Source organism: Silurus meridionalis, chromosome 10, assembly GCF_014805685.1.
Source record: "Silurus meridionalis isolate SWU-2019-XX chromosome 10, ASM1480568v1, whole genome shotgun sequence".
Lineage (NCBI taxonomy): Eukaryota > Metazoa > Chordata > Actinopteri > Siluriformes > Siluridae > Silurus > Silurus meridionalis.
Window position 1 is genome coordinate 25,858,062 of NC_060893.1, and position 18,169 is coordinate 25,876,230.

At 40.3% G+C, this 18,169-nt stretch overlaps 1 long non-coding RNA gene across 2 annotated transcripts; it reads left to right on the forward strand.

The window, feature by feature from the left end:
* The first annotated feature begins 2,254 nt into the window (after positions 1 to 2,254).
* On the forward strand, positions 2,255 to 17,518 carry LOC124392038. 2 transcript variants are annotated; one of them, XR_006927090.1, is made up of 3 exons: positions 2,255 to 2,497; positions 17,095 to 17,178; positions 17,294 to 17,518. It is a non-coding gene; the product is annotated as an uncharacterized LOC124392038 (long non-coding RNA). The 2 variants fall into 2 exon arrangements; XR_006927091.1 differs by lacking the exon at positions 2,255 to 2,497 and adding an exon at positions 11,489 to 11,687.
* The last annotated feature ends 651 nt before the right edge of the window (positions 17,519 to 18,169 follow it).

Genomic DNA, 18,169 nt, shown 5'->3' on the forward strand with positions numbered 1-18,169 from the left:
GAATTAAGATCTGGGCTTCAACCAGAACCACAAGTGTCCTAATTTTTGTCACAAGATTGTATATTGCAGTATGTCTATTATTTTATATATATTAAATATTAACGTAATGAAAACGCACTCCAGCCTGCTTTACAAATAGAAGGATCTTGAAAAACAAACTGTATTACAAAGTGTATTAATTCACTCACACATAAATACATTATAAATATAAAATATACAAATGTACCAACTTTTAATTTTAAATATATTAAGCAATCCACTTTTAATAAGCACTTGACTTCTAATCTTAATAACATAACATTAACAAGTCAATTTGCCAAAAATACACTTGAATTGTGTAAGAAATAAAGAAATTGGCAAACATATTTCACATCCTGTCTATATCTTGAAACACAGTGGAAAAAAATGTGCTTAATTTTGCCTTTAAAAAAGTAAAAGAAAATTTTGTGTTGCATCATAAATTTCATTCAGCTTCTTCAAATGCCGATGATCTGTAGTTCTGGGAATCTCATTATGTCTTTACTCCAGATAAAAAAATTTTTTCTTAATTTTATCTCACCTCCCTCGCCTTGTCTCCAAAACGTCCTACATGCGCTGTCCTTCTAATAAACTTGTTTCTAATCCTGTCCATCGTCGTCACTTCCAACAAACATCTCAACATCTTCAGCTCTTCTACCTCCTGCCTTTGACTCGATGCCACTGTCTCTAAACCATACAACATCTCAGGTCTCACCACAGTCCTATAAACTTTCCCTTTCACTCTCACAAATACTCTTCTATCACAAATCACTCCTGCTATCACTCTTCTCCACCCACTCCACCCTGCCTGCACTCTTTTCTTTACTTCCCTAACACACTCCCCATTACTTTGCACTGTTAACCCCAAGTACCTGAATGCCTCCACCTTCTCCACCACTTCTCCCTGCAACCACACCCCTTCACTGCCCTCCCTCTCATTCACACACATGTACTCTGTCTTACTCCTACTGAGTTTCATTCCCCTTCTCTCCAGGCTCTTCTCCACCTGCTCACTACTCTCACCACAATTCACAATATCATCTGCAAGCATCATAGTCCAGGGAGACTCCTGTCTGACCTTGTCTGTCAACCTGTCCATCACCACTGCAAACAGGAAAGGGCTCAGGGCCGATCCTTGATGCAGTCCAACCTTCACCTTGAACCAGTCTGTCTTTCCTAATGCACACTTCACTGCTGTCACACTGTCCTCATACATGTCCTGCACCACCCTCACATACTTCTCTGACACACCTGACTTCCTCATACCACAACTCCTCTCTCCACCCTGTCATACGCTTTCTCTAAATCCACAAATACACAATGCAATTCCTTCTGACCTTCTCTATACTTCTCCATCAACATTCTCAAAGCAAATAATGCATCTGTGGTGCTCTTCCTCGGCATAAAACCATACTGTTGCTCACAGATGGTCACCTCTTCTCTCAGCCTGGCTTCCACTACTCTTTCCCATAACTTCATGGTGTGACTGATCAACTTAATTCCCCTGTAGTTACTGCAGGTCTGCACATCTCCCTTATGCTTAAAGATCGGTACCAGCACACTCCTTCTCCATTCCTCAGGCATCCTCTCACCTTCCAGAATCTTGTTAAACAATCTGGTTAAAAACTCCACTGCATCTCTTCTAAACATTTCCACGCTTCTACCGGTATGTCATCTGGTACAACCGACTTTCCATTCTTCATCCTCTTAATCTCTGCTCTCACTTCCTCCTTACTAATCCTATACACTTCCTGCATAACCAACTCCACATCATCCAACCTTCTCCTTCTGATTTTCCTTATTCATCAGCTGCTCAAAATACTCCCTCCACCTTCTCAACACACTCTCCTCACTAGTCATCACATTTCCATCTCCATCCTTTACTGCTCTAACTTGCAGTACATCCTTCCCAGCTCGGTCCCTCTGCCTGGCCAATCGGTATAAATACTTTTCTCCTTCCTTAGTGTCCAACCTCTCATACAGCTCCTCATATGCCTTTTCCTTGGCTTTCGCCACATCCCTCTTCACCTGCTGCTGTAACTCCTTGTACTCCTGCCTACTTTTCTCATCACTTTGTCGATCCCACTTCTGTTTTGTTAACCTCTTTATCCTTATGCTCTCCTGCACTTCCTCATTCCACCACCACTTCTCTGTCGTCCTTTCTATTTCCCTTTTAGTGTCTACGGCATGATGACATCACTGCGCCAGCTGGAGGCCGTCAATACAAACCAGCAGGGGGAAAAAATAAAAACCAGCACGGAAAAAATACAAACCAGCACAGAGTCGATTCACAAAGAACACAAACGTCATCTTGTGTTGTTGGTGGCTGAATCAATGGAGTACAGGATCTCATTTTAAATGTTATCTCATACCTGCTGCCACTGCCAGAAGAACAAAAACCATGACAGCTTGTGCTTAAAGACAAGGAAACAAGCGGACTGGACTGAAACGATCATCAAAAGAGCACAATTCATATCAGGTAACATAAAATAAACTATTGTCTTCTGTTTGATGTGGTTTGCTTAAGTGTCTAAAAATCATGCCTGCGTAACTAATCAGAATTTTAACTGAAATGATTTATCATTTAACGCTAACTTTCTTAGCTTGTAATTTCCATTGTTTGGACAAAAAAATAACCTTTTGTCAGGGTCTGGACATTTGTTGGGTTGTGCGTTTTTGCTTTGGCCACCAGATGCCGCCACTGGGCCCTTAACCCCTACTCCCTTAACCCCTACTCCCTAGTCCCTAACTGTTTAATGTTTCCCACCTGCTCCTTGTTAGTATTGTGTATTTATGTTACCTCTTTTGCCTTGGTCTTTGTTAGTTCATTACGTTTGTCATTATTTTTGTCATGGTATAGGCATCTTTATAGTTCTATTTGAATCTGGATATGTGTGGGTTGTTTGTTCTGTTTGATGAGTGTCTGTCTATTTTGTTTGATTTCTCTGAGTCTCCTGTCGTCTTCTGTCTTCTCTAGTCTCCTGGTACCTTCGGTCTTCCTGAGTTTCTTTGTTCTGTTTTGTCATTACTTGGATGTTTTGGTTCTTTCTCGAGCTTGACAAGCTTGCAATTAACTTACAATTAATCTTAAACATATGTTTAGCTTGTCAAGCTTGTCAAGCTCGAGAAAGAACCAAAACATTGAACACAGGCAGAGTGGGTTTATTACTACAAAATAATAAAAACTAGACTAATTTAAATCCAAGTTATTGTGGTTGTGTCAGTACTGTTTAAAAAAAGAGACTGCCAACAAGCCTTGATCACATGGTTCATGTTCCTCTTAACCGTTCCAGACAAAGGCATGATGTTAACTTGGGTTAAAGCATGACCACTACGTAAGCAGTATTTTCACAATTTTCCCATGTGAAGTTTTTGGTGATGTTGATATTGTTTTGATGTTTTTCACTGTGTCTACCAATGACTTTAATTTAATTAAAATCTCTAATGCAACACATTTATTCACAACAAAATATTTTTAATCACTAAACATTTCTTACATTGATGCTCCAAATCAAGCACCAAAATCTGCCACCAGCAATTGAATCCATCCTTTTGGATGATGATGATTTGAACCAATGATTTATTATTAAATGTCACAATCAATGTCTTAGCAGGAGCAAATGCTAATCTGAATAAATTTTAATAGTGCAAACATTCAAATCCTGACACAATAAATCTAACCATAAAAAGATAATACAAAGGGACAAAGATCATAACTAGATACTTGAAATTTAGAGTGTCAAAAATAAATGTGGATCAACAACAAACATCGCTAGATGAAAAAAGGCAAGGAGTGCTATAAGGGGTGAGTTTATATTCAAAAAAGTATTAGCATGAGCGTGATTCAGGTGTGACATCCTCAGTCTGGCACAAAGACAGAGTGACATTCTCAGCTGGCCCATGGGGAAGAGCACCATAGATGCAGTAGATGTACCTCTGTGTTTAATGATCTAATAGGAAAATCTTCTGCAATAAATTTTATTTGCTAAGTATTTTGTATCACCCTGATTATTTTTTTTTAGAACCGCATGTTCAGGTGTTTTAATCCTTTTACACCACACCACTGTATAATAACTCTCATGCATTATACTACTTTTTCTTTAGTAAAAATAATTTCTGTTTAACTGTTGTCTCCTCACCAACTTCTCTTTATTCTCTCTTTCTCAAAGTAAAATTATTTAACTTGTTACCAAGAACCTGCAAACTGCAAAGCGATACAATATCCTAAAGATGTCATAAAAATTCAGGTTTCATTTACTCCTGACTGTTACAAAGAACTGACACTGGAGACTTCTTCCATAAATGTTAAAAATGTCTTTTATCACAGGGGTTCCCAGATTTTTCAGACCGCAACCCCTAATATTAGACTGCTGACGACCCGCGACCCCCTCCCCTCCTCCCCCTCCTTTCTCCTCTCTGTGTTTTCCTCCAGCAGCTTGTGAGGATTTGCGATTTGGTTACAGACTGACAGAGCTCAAACAAAAAGGAACACAATCTCTAAGCCAGGCTATTTTATTAACAAATTAAAAACAAATACATCCCATAACTGTGAAATGCTTACAGACAGAATACGAACAAGCTGTCTGTAACACGCATACAGCGTTGGCTGGCGCCTTGGAACAATTATAATTATAACTTTGTATTCAAAAACGCCTAATGTGATGGATGGGTGCTGTGCGTGGAGCAAAGCAGGTCCATTCTAGGTTAAATTTTGGAGATCGCCACTCGCAGATCATCTTCCACGTTAAGCCGTGACCTGTGTTTATTCTTAATGTAAGTCAGCGCGGAGAATGACTTTTCGCATAAATACGTTAAGCCAAATTACATGAGTACATCCAACGCGGCTTTCGACAACTGTGAATATTCCAGCGCGACAGAAACCCAGAACTCATCGAGCGTCTTGCCGTCAAATGTCGTCCTTAGGGTTCGATCAGTTGAAAGTTCTATCAGCGCATCTTCCATATCTGACGCCAGATGATTTGCCGTGGTTACATTAAATGGTGACCTTAACCAGTCATATTGGTCGAGAGCGTCTCCTTCAGGGAAATACTTATGAAAGTGATCCAAAAGGGACTGAAGGTGAGCCGTAATAGACCCCTTGATGCTGTTAACACTGAGTGCATTTTCCTCCATGAATTCTTCCAGTTCAGAAAACATGTCTATGCGTCCCATTTCCACTCTCTCTCTCCAACGCACCAGCTTTCTCGCAAATGCCTGCACTTTATCATTAAGGTACAAGATGTTTGTGTTTTCACCTTGCAGGGACACATTAAGTCTGTTGAGTTTTTCAAAAATACATGAGAAATATGCCAGTCTTGTCACCCAGTCAGGATCAGACAGATGCTCAGCAAGTGGGGATCTTTGTTCTGTGAGGAAAATGCGCACCTCATCCCGCAGCTCGTACAGGCGTCGCAGTACATTTCCTCGCGACAGCCACCTGACTTCTGTGTGCAGGAGCAGGCCTTTGTGCTCTGATCCCATTTCATTACAGTCTTGTGTAGAGTGGACGTGATTTTATGTAATTAACAATCTTTACAGCAGTGTCAAGAACATGTTTAAACTCTGCATTCAGGGTTTTGCACGCGAGGGCTTCTCTGTGTATGATACAGTGCGTGAAATTGAGGTGAGGTGCAACTTGGAGGACTCGTGCCTTTAGTCCTTTCTTTTTTCCCAGCATTGCCCCAGCTCCGTCTGTGCACACGGATATGCACTCGCCCCAAGATAGTCCTTCATCTTTAAGTTTGCTGTCCAGTTTATTGAAAATGTCCTCACCCGTGCATGACCCCTCCAGTTGCGTACAAAATAACATCTCCTCATGTAGTTTCCCCTCAAAAATATATCTGACAAATACAAGGAGTTGAGCGGTGCTGGACACGTCTGTGGATTCATCCAGTTGTAAGGCGTACCTCCCACTTTTCTTAACTCTGTCAATCAGTTGACACTTGATATCCTGAGCTATGTCTGTAATGCGGTGGGATACAGTCCCATCAGAGAGCGGCACTTGTTCCAGCTCAGCGGCCAGTTTATCTCCATGCATGACGGTCACTCATAACTATTGCTGCTGGTTTTATTAAAGTTTCTCCAATTGTGTGTGGCTTTTTGGTCTGTGCAATCAAATATGACACCTCAAATGAAGCCCTCTGAGCCTTAGCGGGGATAGTTGTCTGTTTAATAAGGACTTTCTTTTGTCCCTGTAACTCTTTCTCCTATCTGCGGAAAAAGTCAGTGGGTTTATCTGCGAGGCTGGGGTGTTTGGTTTTCAGGTGTCTTTGCATTTTCACGGGCTTCAGACTCTCATGTGCGAAGACTTCGGAGCACACAACGCACTGAGGGTGTTGTAACTGAATCATAACAATGCACGTGAAACCATAGTTTATGTATTCCTCTCTGTATTTTCTGGCTTTCGAGGAGGGATGAACCGTTTGTGGGGCATGGGTTTGTCGGGCTGCCCTTCCGGAGGTGGAGGGTAGTGCGGGCGGCTCATCCTCTTCTCTGCCCTCTGCATTTTCCGCTGATCCCGCTCTCTCATCAGCAGGCATCTCTGCTCTCTTCTCTTTTTCTTTTGATGATAATAACCACCGTTTCATTTTTGATCAAGTTTAGATCTCAAAATAGACCGATCGCTGTTTAGCAAAACACCAAATGTGCATCTAACGTTAGCTAGCTAGCGCATGTTGTTGTGCTGTAAATTGTGATTGAGGCCGTCACTTAACTGCCGTAATTAATCGTAGCAAACAAAGTTTTATTTCCAGTTTATTTTAAATATTCCAAATTTATACTCGCATCATTACAACCTTTTTTAAAATATAAATTAAAAAAATAAAAAAAAAAAATTAAATTAAGTTTCTGGAAATCATCTTGCGACCCCCCGCCCTCCACTTTGGGAACTGCTGTTTTATCAGACAAATTTTTTTTACCTGGTTTATGTGAAATGTCCACTCTGCCCATTACTGTCTTTGAGCTTTAACTATACTGTATGTGGCACAGATGGTCATTGATTATTAGTATACTAGTTAGCTAGAGATTATGCCCAACCATGGCAAAATGTTCAATTCAATTCAATTCAATTCAATTCAATTCAATTCAATTCAATTCACTTAATTTTTATTTGTATAGCGCTTTTAACAATGAACATTGTCTCAAAGCAGCTTTACGCAGATAATGTGGTGATTAAAAGTGAAGATGTTCTTTATAAGTGTAAGTTTGTCCCTGATGAGCGGCCGGTGGTGACTGTGGCAAGGAAAAACTCCCCGAGATGCATAAGGAAGTAACCTTGAGAGGAACCAGACTCAAGAGGGAACCCATCCTCATCTGGGTTGCACCAAATGTCCATTTGTAGCAGATATAAGATGTTGCGGGGTGCAGTGATGATCATCAGAGGCGAACTGTATTCCTGAGTCGATGTAGCAGACTGTTGACGTTAACTACAGTCCAAATCCATCCTCAAAACGCTCGTTCTTACTCCGGAATTTCATGGAACCACCCAAGGCATTGATGAGAAACCGTCCCAAGCTGCACAGAGTGGCCTCCAGTCGAAGAGAACACTATCCAGAGACGGACCTGGACGAAGTGGAAAGATCCATGGAAGGGAGAGGGTTAGGAACAGTGGTCACTGGAGCCTCAGGAGCATGTTTAACTTGACCGAGAGAGAGAGAGAGAGAGAGAGAGAGAGAGAGAGAGAGAGAGAGAGAGGGTCTTATTGTTGTATGAAAGTTAATGTCACTGTGCAGTTTGTACTCCGGCTAAACTCGCTATGGCAGCATAACTAAAAGGGAGAACCAGAAGGTAACACAGAAATGAGGGATCTCTGGGATAAGAGACGACCCACCACACCACCGTCAACAAACCTGAGTGAACGTGTGAATGTGAGGGGACGACAGCATACAAATATACCAGTTCACCAAACACTCTATATCCATGTTCCCTCCAGATCTGAGCCTTTACCTAAGAAAAAACCTACTGACAAAACCAAGAAAAAAATTTATAAATGTGCAGCATCTGTGTAGTGCAAAATGTAACAGAGGGTATTATTGATCTAGTTAGCTAGATGTGATGCACAACTATGCCATCCTGTTATTATGGCCCAGGGAACCACCTAAAGGAAGGACACAAGTTCATTGGCAGGGATGTGACTTCCAGGTTTCCAGAAGATTTTATTGAAATTAACATAAAATCAGCAAAAAAAAATAAAAATACAGACATGGCACTTTATTATATACAGAGAAATGCTAAAACCATACAATAAAACAGTATGTTAATTCTGCCCAGACAACTTTATTTACGAAAGAGAAAAAAAGGAAAAACTAACACACGACTGAAACTCACCCTGAAGGCAGCAAGCTACCTGAAAGAAAGTTGCGCTCTTACGCATGTGCACAACAAACAATAGGAAGAAGTGCTCCAACTCGCACAAAGTGCTTCTTTCCCCAGGTGACCAGCCTCCAACTCGGACCACTCAGTCTGATGCCACAGAAAGACATTTTAGTCTTATAATGAAATAAATATAGTAAATACACAACTCAGTTTAACAAAACAAAGACCAAAAACATTATAAATGTGCAACATCTGTGTAGTGCAATTTATGCATGAAATAGCACAGCCAACACAAACTGCATCAATTTGAAATATACACTACAAAATGAGACCAAAATGTACAGATAAATAAAAAAGAAACAATCATATTTAAGCTGACATTGGAACCACTCACTAGGCAGAAATGCATCAATGATCAAAGCCACGGCAGCCAAAACTGTCACCAGCGATAAAAGTAGTAGCCACATAGACAAAAGCAAAAATGACAAAAAAAAACATGGACATGTACAGAAAAAATATTAACAAAAAATACAGACACAAACAGCAGCTTGACCCTAAGACGACTGTCCAGATCAGGAACATTCATTAAAATTAGTGCATTTATATAAACCTGCACTACTAGAGAATCAATCATCTGAATTCAAAATCAGATTTCAAAATTCAGCAACATTGCAACCAGGTATTTTGGTGTTCTTTAACATTGTGGTATCAACTTAAGTCTGAGGAGGTGAAACTGCTCATACCTGCTAAAGAAAAGTAGCTGGCCTCATCATTTTCCACCAATGTACATATGTTTATGCACATTCTGTTACATATAGCAAAACTTCTCAACATTTTGTGGCCAGTGAGATATACAACATAAGTTTTTGAATATTCCATTTCCACATTTAATCCCATTTGCAGTTATAATAGCCTCTAGTCTGCTGGAAAGATCTTCCCCTAGATATTGGAGTATGCTTGTGGAGATTTGTGCTCATTCGGATGAGGTTGTTAGTAAAGTCAGGTACTGATGTAGGTGAGAAGGTGAGGAGGCCTGGGGTGCAGTCAGTGTTCACATTTATCCCATAGATGTTCAATAGGCTGGAGGTCAGAGCTCTAGAGATCTTACACTACAACCCATGTAGAGCCGATCATCATGGAGCTCTCTTTGTGATGCAACTTGTTAGTAATAAACATTATTTGCATCTTCAGGTCCCAAAAGGGAACGTATGTATACACATTTGACTGTAGAGGAGATAACGAGCAAGTACTGAAGACACAACAGTGTAAAGATCAAATTCATAGGGAATGTACAGTATGTAGCAAGGCAGCAATTTACATTGTGGATTATAAATGATTAGAATTTCACATTTTTAAACTTAAAGCCAGATCTAAATGTCCACTTAAAAAAATTTATACTGTATATAAAACAATATTTCTATGTTTATAGTATTTTTTTATTTTCAAAATCTATTTCTTCTTTTGGCTGCTCCAGTTAGGTGGCGCCACAGCCGATCATACATCTCCATACCGCCCTGTCCTCTACATCTGCCTTTTTCAAACCAACTATCTGTATGACTTCCTTCACCACATCCATGAACATCCTTTTTTTTTCATCCTCTTTTCCTCCTTCCTGGTGGCTCCATCCTCAGCATTCTCCTATTGATATTCACAATGTCCCTCCTCTGCACATGTCCAAACTACCAAGGCCTCTCTCACTTTGTCCCCTATATGCGATGTCCCTCTAATAAACTTGTTTCTAATCCTGTCCATTGTCGTCACTCCCAACAAAAATCTCAACATCTTCAGCTCTGCTACCTCCAGCTCCACCTCCTGTCTTTTACTCAATGCTACTGTTTTTAAACAATACAACATCTCAGGTCTTACCACAGTCCTATAAACTTTCCCTTTCACTCTTGCAGATACTCTTCTATCACAAATCACTTCTGTACCTGAACTCCTCCACCTTCTTCACATCTTCTCCCTGCAACCGCACCCCTCCATTGCCGTCCCTCTCATTCACACACATTTACTCTGTCTTACTCCTACTGAATTTCATTCTCCTTGTCTCTAGTGTGTACCTCCACCTCTTCAGGATCTTCTCATCCTGCTCCCTACTCTCCCCACAAATCACAATATTATCCACTAACAATTTAGTCTACGGAGACTCCTGTTTGACCTTGTCCGTCAACCTGTCCATCACCACTGCAAACAGGAAAGGGTTTAGAGCGGATCCTTGATGCAGTCCAACCTCCACCTTAAACCAGTCTGTTGTTCCTACTGCACACACACTCTATACTTTTCCATCAATATCCTCAGAGCAAATAATGCGTCTGTGGTGCTCTTCCTCGGCATGAAACCTTACTGTTGCTCACAGATGGTCACCTCTTCTCTCAGCCTGGCTTCCACTACTCTTTCCCATAACTTCATGGTGTGACTGATCAACTTTACTCCTTTGTAGTTACTGCATGTCTGCACATCCCCCTTATGCTTAAAGATCAGTACCAGCACACTCCTTCTCCATTCCTCAGGCATCTTCTCACCTCCAGAATCTTGTTAAACAATATGGTTAAAAACTCCACTGCATCTCTCCTAAACATCTCCATGCTTTGACTGGTTTGTCATTTGGGCCAGCAGACTTTCCACTCATCCTCTTAATCGCTGCTCTCACTTCCTTCTTACTAATCCTATCCACTTCCTGCTTCACATCTCATCATAAAATAACACAAAATAAGTGTTTTCCATTTCCCTGTGTGAAACAGCTTCTGTTTTTCAGTTTCATGTCCACTCCTAATTTTTCTTTACATAAATACATTTACTTCATGTTCTTTTCCTTTATATGACCTTGTCACTTCAATCTATGACTGTTTGACTGATCTCCTGGAGTGTTTAAAGGCTCTGGCATGGAGAAGCTGGTGTTGGATCTCTGATGATCACAAATGTTGAGCTATTTTATCAGTTGCTCAGTAGCTCCTTGTTTTATAACCACAATGACTGTATAAGACTGTAGAAAGAACATCACTCATAATCACACACTCCAGTACTTGTGTTAGTTCTCACTCTCCAGTGTTCCGTAGTGTTTAAAGACTATAATCACACTCTTGATGTCACCCAAATGAGGATGAGGTTCCTCTTTTGAGTCTAGTTCCTCTCAAGGTTTCTTCCTCATAACGTCTAAGGGAGTTTTTCCTTGCCACATTTGCCACAGGATTAATGCATACCATTCACCTTATCTCTTAAAATTCTGTAAAGCTGCTTTCAGGCAATGTCTGTTGTGAAATTGCTCTAGAAATAAACTTGACTTAACTGAAAAAAAATTGCAAAAAAGTTATTTAGAGTCAAAGCGTGAAGAAGACGCTGACAATTCTGCTTCTGAGGTATGTAAAAACTTTGTAAATTGAGTTTATTATGCAAGGCCAAGCTTATTGGTACATACAAAACATTAAAGAGGGACTTGTAAAAAATGTGTGAAACAATCTTTAATAAAATTTTAAATATAAACTCATTTCAGCCCAGTACTTTTCTGGATTGCTCCAAAGAGTTGGTGGAGAAGAGTGATAGCAGGAGTGATTTGTGATAGAAGAGTATCTGTGAGAGTGAAAGGGAAAGTGTATAGGTCTGTGGTGAGACCTGAGATGTTGTATGGATTAGAGACAGTGGCATTGAGTAAAAGACAGGAGGTGGAGCTGGAGGTAGCAGAGCTGAAGATGTTGAGATGTTCATTGGGAGTGACGGCGATGGACAGGATTAGAAATGAGTTTATTAGAGGGACAGCACATGTAGGACGTTTTGGAGACAAGGTGAGGGAGGTGAGATTAAGATGGTTTGGACATGTGCAGAGGAGGGACATGGGGTATATCAGTAGGAGAATGCTAAGGATGGAGCCACCAGGAAGAAGGAAAAGAGGAAGGCCAAGGAGAAGGCTCATGGATGTGGTGAGGGAAGACATGCAGATGGTTGGTTTGAAAGAGGCAGATGTATTTTATGTATTAATATATGATGGAGAGTAAAGCCCAAATTGTATTCTTTTTAAAGATATTTAAATTGTGTGTAGCCCACTCTTGTCAGGAACTGTTAACATTTAAATTTAGGTAGGTCATTTTCAGCTGTGAGTTCCAAAGCGGGGGCAAATGCTAACAGGCTAACTCACCTCCACTCACATCAGACATTTCCACTTTAAGACTACACCAAAGTAAGCAAGTAAGAACAACAGAACATGTCAGAAACCAACACACAGGAAATAATAAAAAGTCAGACAATTTCCTAGTTGAATATTGCTCAATTTGTATACTTAACTTTACAGCTCTAATTATTAACACAATATTATGCATACAATATTGTCTTTAAATGATTTATAATATGGAACTTGTTAAGCTTTCCAAATGTCCAACAAGTATGCTTTTAGTCTTCTTCCCGTATCAATATAAACCTTTGGGTATGTTTCTCAAGCTGAAATTAGCCTTTATTAGCTTAAATTTCTGCAGCTTCATGACCAAACGAAAGTGTGGTAGATGACAGGTTGTATATTTACTTGCTGATTGGCACTGGCACAATGTGGTGGATGGAATCCACTGAACTGGCACGGTGCGTAGCGACGACTTTCACTTTAGCCACATGTAGCCATCTCCATACTACTCTGTCCTCTTTCAAACCAACTACCTGCATGTCTCCCCCACCACATCCATAAACCTTCTCCTTGGTCTTTCATCCTTTCTGGTGGCTCCATCCTCAGCATTCTCCTACTGATATACACTGTTGAGAGATGTAGCTATTTTGGTATATAATATAATGATAATAATAATATATAATATATAATATAAAATAATAATAACAATAATTGTAAAAAAATAGGCAAGTGCATTGTGGACTCTGCAAAATTATGGTGCATGTTGTATAGAACATATTAGAAATTTCAGTAATGTCAGTAAATGTCAGACAAAGATATTGATATTGTCTGCTGTTTATGTTGTTAAACACCTTGGCTATGTGGGGAAAACAGAGAGACCACATGACGTCTTGAATCATCTTGCATAATGGGGTGCATATAAAGTTCACCCATATAAGTTCAATTAGAGTATATAGTAGCATTTAATATCATTTAGCAATATGCTTCAGTTAACATATAAAATTGCTTATATTTAGTTTGAGTTAAAGCTTAATTCATGTAAACATTATTTAGCATTAGTGCAGTACAGTACTCAGGCTTGCAGAGAACTCAGTGTATAAAATGAGTTCACAAATACCAATAGTCATGCTTTAGAGTATAGCTTAGCATACATAAAGTTAGCATACATTATATGATCAAAATGCTTGTAAATGTAATACATGTTATAAAGGCCAGTAAACAGATAAAGCTGATGTTGTGAAAGAACAATAGTGTCAGGTCCTGAGGAATGGGATGGACCAGGATCATCTCCAGCTGCCATGGGAGAAGTTGGAGTATAGTCAGGAGAGATGGAGCCAGGGGAAAAAAGGGCTCGATCAGTAGCTTGTGATCAGTTTGAGTATAGCGGTCATGAGTATAAACCGGAGGAATTGAGGTGGAAATTAGGGATGCATACAAGGATCAATAAGTTGCTCCGGGAAACAAATATGCAGAAACAAATAGGGTGTCTGAACGTCGACAAAACTAAAGAGATGGTTGTGGACTTCAGGAGAGCACAGAATGACCATTCTCCACTGATCATCAATGGATCCTCAGTGGAGATCATCAAGAGCACCAAATTACTTGGTGTTCATTTGACGGATAACCTCACCTGGTCACTCAACACCAGCTCCATCAACAAAAAAGCCCAGCAGCGTCTCTACTTCCTGAGAAGGCTGAGGAAAGCCCATCTCCCTCCCCATCCTGACCATGTTCTACAGAGGGACCATTGAGAGCATCTTGAGCAGCTGCATCACTGCCTGGTTTGGGAACTGCACCGTCTCGGATCGCAAGACTTTACAGAGGATAGTGAGGACAGCTGAGAAGATCATCAGAGTCTCTCTCCCCTCTATCATGGACATTTACACCACAGGCTGCATCTGCAAAGCAAACAGCATTGTGGGCGACCACACACACCCCTCATACACACTTTTTAACCTCCTGCCATCAGGGAAGTGGTTCCGAAGCATTCGGGCCGCCACATTCAGACTGTGCAATAGTTTCTTTCCTCAAGCCATCAGGCTCCTCAACAAACAACTGAACTGAACTCTTACACACAATCACACACACACATACACACAACTATGTGACTGATCTGCACAAACCAGACTCAACACACACTCATACTCACTTCGCATGACTGATCTGCACAAACCGGACTCAACACACATCATACACTGCGCACACCTATCATCCAGTACCACTCACACTAATCATTACCACAAAAATGTTTACATGCCGTTTTTGCACATCTTCCGGGATTGCTGCTAATTGTTCTTTCGCACAATATTCTGTCCACATATTTTTGCCACTGTTCACTTTATCTTTGTTGCTGCTATATGTGTAATTGCACAATATTGTTTACATTTCTGCTACTGTGCACCTTATTTTGTTGGGACACGTTTACTGCCGCAGCTGTTTTTTGTTTTGTGTTTTGTGTATTGTCCTGCACTGTCTTGTGTTATCTTTTTGCACTGTTTGCACCAGTTGTACACATGCACTTTATGTGGGGAGGATCTGTCTACTAGTTCTTGGCCCTGTGTTTTTTTCTGTTTCTGTGACTGTTGTTTTATGTTGTTGTATGTATCACCTGGGTTCTGAAGGAACATTGTCTCACTTCACTGTGTACTGCATCAGCTATATATGGTTGAAATGATTCTTGACTTGACCATAGTTATATAGGATACTTGAAATTGAAAATTACCACGGTGCGTGACATGCACAGGGTATCGGCCAGAAGTGCAAGTGGAGTTTATTAGAGTGGTCCCTCTAATAAACTCATTTCTAATCCGGTCCATCCTCGTCACTAACAACGAAAACCTCAACATCTTCAGCTCTGCTACCTCCAGCTCCACCTCCTGTCTTTTACTCAATGCCACTGTCTCTAAACCATACAACATCTCAGGTCTCACCACAGTCCTATAAACTTTCCCTTTCACTCTCACAGATACTCTTCTATCACAAATCACTCCTGCTATCACTCTTCTCCACCCACTCCACCCTGCCTGCACTCTTTTCTTCACTTCTCTAACACACTCTCCATTACTGTGCACTGTTGACCCCAGGTACCTGAACTCCTCCACCTTCTCCACCTCTTCTCCCTGCAACCGCACCCCTCCACTGCCCTCCCTCTCATTCACACACATGTACTCTGTCTTACTCCTACTGGCTTTCATTCCCCTTCTCTCCAGCGCGTACCTCCACCTCTCCAGGATCTTCTCAACCTGCTGCCTACTTTCATCACAAATTGGAAAAGCAGAGCTGGAGGTAGCAGAGCTGAAGATGTTGAGGTTTTCGTTGGGAGTGACGAGGATGGACAGGATTAGAAATGAGTTTATTAGAGGGACGGCACATGCAGGACGTTTTGGAGACAAGGTGAGGGAGGCGAGATTGAGATGGTTTGGACATGTGCAGAGGAGGGACATGGGGTATATCAGTAGGAGAATGCTGAGGATGGAGCCACCAGGAAGGAGGAAAAGAGGAAGAACAAGGAGGAGGTTCATGGATTTGGTGAGGGAAGACATGCAGGTAGTTGGGTTGAAAGAGGCAGATGTAGAGGACAGGGTGATATGGAGACGGACGATCCGCTGTGGCGCCCCCTAATAGGAGAAGCCGAAAGAAAGAGAAGAAGAAGATTTATATATAAATAAATATATATATAAATTTTAACAAAATGACAAACTCATTGAAAAGAAGTGTTGAACTTAACAGACTGATGATAACCCTAACACTAGCACATGAATATTAGCTATTGATAGCTAGCATTTCACAATTAGCAAAATGTACAACGGCCAACAAAAAAAAAGCACATGCTGTGGATATGCACATCACCGTATTCCCTCCACTAAATCCCATCACAAATAAGGGTTCCTAAGCACACACACGCAACCCCGTAACATAAATTAAAAAGGCTTAAATAAATTGCAGCCTTGTGGGCTTTTGTTTGTTTGTTCAACCTTTATTTTTACAGGCAAGTCATTAAGAACAGGTTGTTATTTACAATGGCGGCCTGGGTGGGCATTTACATTTAAAACAGTTATTCCTCAAATTAATATTTAACATAAAACCTGCTTAGTTGATTGGTTACATTTTAGTTAAAATTAGATATTTACTCAATAAATAATAATAAATGATTATTAAAATAATTATTGATGGAAATATTAAACAGATGCACAGATTTGTTTTAGATTATTTTAAGTTCTAAGTAAAACAAACCATCAGGCAGAAAAACATTAATTAAAGAAGATTCCATGATCTTACACGAGCTCCATCACATTAGTAGCTCTGAGACCAAAGTCAAGTCACCATATAGAGTGCAGCATAGAGTGAAATGAAACAACATTACTCCAGGACCAAAGTTAATCCACAACAAAGTTATGTGTGTGTGTGTGTGAGAAAGTTCATCACTGCTGCTGTGACTCTAAAATCCACCAACAGGGGGCAGTAAATTCATGGTGCAGTTACTGAGCTGATGAAGCCGTAGTGAAACGTGGGATTTGAAATGAGTGATTTGTGTTTTTTCAGGGTGTAAAATTGACACTAATACAGTGAACACTTGTTTGTGTGATTTTCTGCAGAAGCTGATCTTCCACTTATATTTAATGTGTTTAATAATCTGCCTTTGTTTGTGTTTGTATCAGGAAATCTGTAAAAACTCCACACGAGTCTTCCAGGCATCATGATCCTCCTTTCTATTTCCATCTTCTGGCTCTCTGTCTGTGTGGGTGAGTGACCTGGTTCAAGTCCAACAACACACAAGTGTCCTAACATTCATTACAATATGCTACAATTTTTATAAAATGCTCCAAATCATGTAGATTGTAATGTTTCCCCCCACAGACCCCATCAGTGCAGATCCTCCCATTACTGTAGAAGCTCATGTGGGTTCCACAGCTCTCCTGCAATGTAACCTGAGTAAAGTCTTCACCCAAACATCAGTTATTCAGTGGCGTTCTGATAATGAGGTTGTGTTTGAGAGAAGCTTTGATGGTACACATGAGGGTCCAGGATATGAGGACGTGTGGATGTTCCTGAGGACGAGCTGCGTAAAGGAAACTGTTCTCTGGTGTTGAAGGACGTCAGAATCACTGATCATGCTTTCTACACATCCTTTGTGATGGTACATGTGGAGGATACAAACACTAACAAAACAGAAATCAGCAAAGTTCAACTCAATGGTGACACAATTATTATTTAAAATGTAAAAATATAAAAGTCACAGTGTTTCTTATTTGCTTACATTTGAACACATTATTCAGAATTAACACATAAATTGAAAAAAAAAAAGATATAAATATAGACATGAACAAAAGGTTCACTATTGTATTGTATTGTATTGTATGGAACATTTTAAACAAGCAATCAGATATGAAGCTGACAGGACGAGGACACAAAGACAGTTAGAGCAGCATCCAGATGTTTATCAGGTGGTTAGGAAGATGCTGTAGTTCCTCCTCTTGTTGTTTTCACAGAGCACAGTTTACACTCTGCTTTGATTTAATCATTAATTGTGAAATCCATCCAGATCACTACGATACTGTCAGGATTATGGATGTTTATTCAGTCTTTCTCCGCTGTTAGCAATAGTCTTATCTGTGAGAAGTGTAAGTTAGTTCGCTCATCGACGGAGAAGATTTTAACATTCGAGGAGCGCATCCAGAGTCTAGAGAGAAGTAGTGAGTGCGAGAGCAGTCCAGGTTCTGCAGGGGAAAGTCT